General features: G+C 30.0%; 1 long non-coding RNA gene across 1 annotated transcript; it reads right to left on the reverse strand.

Moving 5' to 3' along the window:
- Window positions 1–772: 772 nt before the first annotated feature.
- Window positions 773–2,011, reverse strand: LOC105116232 (uncharacterized). The gene is made up of 2 exons (XR_840491.1): window positions 1,726–2,011; window positions 773–1,336 (listed from the first exon to the last, which is right to left on the reverse strand). It is a non-coding gene; the product is annotated as an uncharacterized LOC105116232 (long non-coding RNA).
- Between the last annotated feature and the right edge of the window lie 1,705 nt (window positions 2,012–3,716).

Below are 3,716 nucleotides of genomic sequence, written 5' to 3' on the forward strand. Positions count from 1 at the left end.
CAAGGTAATGCGGGTTTGTGCAAGTTTGAAGCCTAAAAAGCTTTCACTGGAGGGGTGTATTAGAGAATAATATAAATCATATCTTGGGACATTACCTAAAACCTTAAGCTTTTAAGTTAAAATGATTCTTTGACAGTCCTTATTATCAACTTCAACAAAAGTATTTTCAGTGATGAAAACATTTGAATTTTCTTTTAAGTCGATAACTGAGAAAACTCAATATAGATCAAGTAATTTATCAAGTTGAAAGACATCATTTCCCACAGTAAATTTCTATATATTTACCAAAATTTTCAACTCAACAACAAAATTAACAAAATATAAAATGAACACGTTAAATAAATTTATATTGGAAAATGCTATAAGACAAGTAAACACTAAAAAAAAAAATACAAATACTATAAAATTACATAATAAAAATTAACATTTTAAAATTAAATTCAAATAAAAAAATAAATAGTTTTGGTTACATGCTATCCTTCCATCGTGCTGAACTTTTCCTACAACGTTAAGAGCTTAATCTTGATAAGCTTCGATGCTTATTATATGTAATAAGCCATCTCACCAAAAACAGCAATCAACATATAATGTACGTATTTGATAATTTGGTCGTTTTTCATCATTAGTATGGGCATTGGGAAAAGTCTTTTTGAAATATTATTTTGAATTTTCCTCTAGCTACTTATTGAACGAAAAGAAAGAGTATGTACGTAGTGCAAAACACTTATCGCCAGCATCACACATTATAACGAAAAAATGTATAAGACATTTGTTTTAGGTAATTAAGGCACACATATTATTAATTCTCATCGACACAAACAAGATACATAGAGGGGTGGCTACCTTTATTACATAAATACCCACATGATCATGAAGGCATTGCCCTTTCATGCTGCACCATCTATTGAAAGGTAAGCACATCAGGAGCCAACCTTGCCATCTCAGTGAATATGGTAGCTAGACAAGACGCAGTACATTTTAATGAGCTGATGGGAACATGCATGTACGTATGCACCTTTGAAAGTTTTATTTCTCAACACAAATACTAATAAGGCTATATATTTGAAAGCGCATGCATGCATGTTCTCCTATGCTAGCTAATTTTGCTGAGCATAGTAATTATCAACAGTCTTGCTGATAGATTCCAAAAGGTTGAGGTAATCATCAGGAGCTGCGTTTGTATAAGCGACAGTCCATCTTGCAATGTTGTTATCGGAAACCTCTAATTTGAACCCGATGATGTTGTCCCGGATCGCTCCTGTCAATACTTTGAAGCTGATGGTTTTTGTGGGGTCGTCTACGGCGTCCACTTCATCCTTGACTTTCATGATATTACCTGATGTTTAAACAACAATGGTGCGTGGTGCATAAATATTATTATATAATGTAAGATATATCAATCTTAAGTGAATCCATCCTAGCTAGATTTTCAAATCATCACATATGTGGATCGTAACTACAATATGAATCGGCCTGGATATATAGTTTCTTACAGAAATATTGTTAACCAGTAAAATTGAAGACGTAAGCTAAACTACTATATATGTACAACATATCAGGTCCAAGTAAAATTACAAGTTAAAAATAATGAGTAATTATAATATTTATATAACTGAGATGTGAAAAAGATACTGTGCGGAAATACATGCAAAGGGAATAATGTCACCAAACGAATACTGAAATGCCTATCAATTATAATTCCATTTGCATCCTTTGACTACGTACCAGAGGGAGCGACGCTGTAATGAATCCACTTGCGGTTGCCAGGAGCAGCCTTCCAGGTTTTGGTACCGTCAGCAAGTTGAATGTCGTTCACAATATCACTGCAGATACCACGTAAGAGGCTTGCCTGATCCCGGAAGATTTGGTAAAACTGATCTGGAGTAGCCCCGTTAAGTTTTGTTTCGATGCTCTTGGAATAAGTCGTGTCTTGGATCTTTTGTAGACTGGTTGCTAAGAAACTCGGAAATTAATTAGCTAACTGAGAAGGATGCAATCCGATGAAGAAATGTGGAGGCCGCCTTGGCCTTAAATAGAATTTCAAGAGAGTCATGTGCCTTCTAATGTTGGGACCACGTCCCAAAAGCTGGCTTGCATTCCCATTACATTACATTACATTACCACTTACATTCCATTACAAAAGAAGCTAAAACAGCTCATGCTTTCAGCATGTTTTTACTATTCATTCCCTTTCGTTTAATTTTGACTCAATGGAGTAATGCCTTTTTCTTTTTCTGTCGTTTTAGTTTTCAAACTTAATTTTTCCTCTTCAATTAGATCCTTCAGTGACCAAATTGAAGGCCAATTACTTTTGCTCTGTAAAAAAACACAAAATTAAAAGATAAAAAGCTAAATTGAAAAACATTGAGAAATTAAATCCAAAAACATTGAGAAACTAGATGATATGTTTTTTTTTTTAAGCTATATGTATAATTTTGCAGTGTTTAATTTTTTTGATAACTTTTGGTGTTCGATTCAGTTTACACGTATCTCAACTAATTCCTCAAGACTTTAAAGTTAATGATCATGTAAGTTATTAAATAACGATAATAATATTAGGGTTACCATTTCTTATAAACTTTATATTTGAAATTTTTTCTTGAAAGCAAATTAAAATAGATATCCTAATTATAATTTGTAAATTGCTATTAATAGATGATGATTTCTTTGACCTACAGTTTCTTGTATTTACATTTATAATTGCAAAATGTTAACATATGAAGAATATTCCACAAATAATTTACAAAAAAATAGAAAGTAGAGAGCAAACCATTAGAATGTCATTGCTCTTAAAATCATAAGTTTAAGAAGCTTAAAAACATGAATACAAATTTTAATTTGTACCTTTTATTATTACGATGGCTATGCCCCTTGATGAAATGTTTGACTTATAAATTTTATATCAATAATTTTAGACAACAAACATATAAACAAATACATAGTAATACTGTAAAATAACATTCCCTTAACTCATATTTATGCAATTTGTTTTCTATATTTTGCTTGAGTTGTTTCTTAAATACATTATTTTATTTTACATCTAGCCAAACTCATAATTAGTAAAAACCTCTAAATAGATACATAAGTTTCATTTATTAAATATTTATTCGATCAACAACACATAAAATTAGCTATAAAGTGGAGTAATAAAAGAAATAAAATTAAATAAAAAAATTAAATTAAACTTTCTTGTTAAATAACTCTCTTTTACGATTCCATGAGTGAAAAAAAAAGTTATATTAAAAAAATATTTTAATTTTTCTAACTCTTGCATTCAGTCTCATTTTCTAACAAATCAGTTAAAATTTCAGTTTTAAATATTTTAGTTGTCTTACTTATTCTAGGCTTCTTTTCGTAGATGAACCACAACCTTAATTAGCAAGGTTTCATGTATTTTTCTGGTAACCACAACCTTCACTTTCTAGTATTTACAAGATCATCTTTTCCATAACTCACATGAATGATCCATCATTTTTTCAATGTTTATTTTTTATATTTAATTATATCATATTTTGTGGTGGTAAATGATTAGTACTTAAAAGTGCATTTTTATCATGGTTTTATATCATTATTTTGCACTTGAAGTATCAATAACTCCTTAACTAAAGCATGTTTTATAATAATATATCTAATAATATAAGATACCTATAATTTATGGTAAATGTCTATTTTTAATGCAGGCCTATCACATAAATGAAAAAATTGATTGATGACTT

The sequence above is a fragment of the Populus euphratica genome, unplaced genomic scaffold (genome assembly GCF_000495115.2).
Source record: "Populus euphratica unplaced genomic scaffold, PopEup_1.0 scaffold884.1, whole genome shotgun sequence".
Lineage (NCBI taxonomy): Eukaryota > Viridiplantae > Streptophyta > Magnoliopsida > Malpighiales > Salicaceae > Populus > Populus euphratica.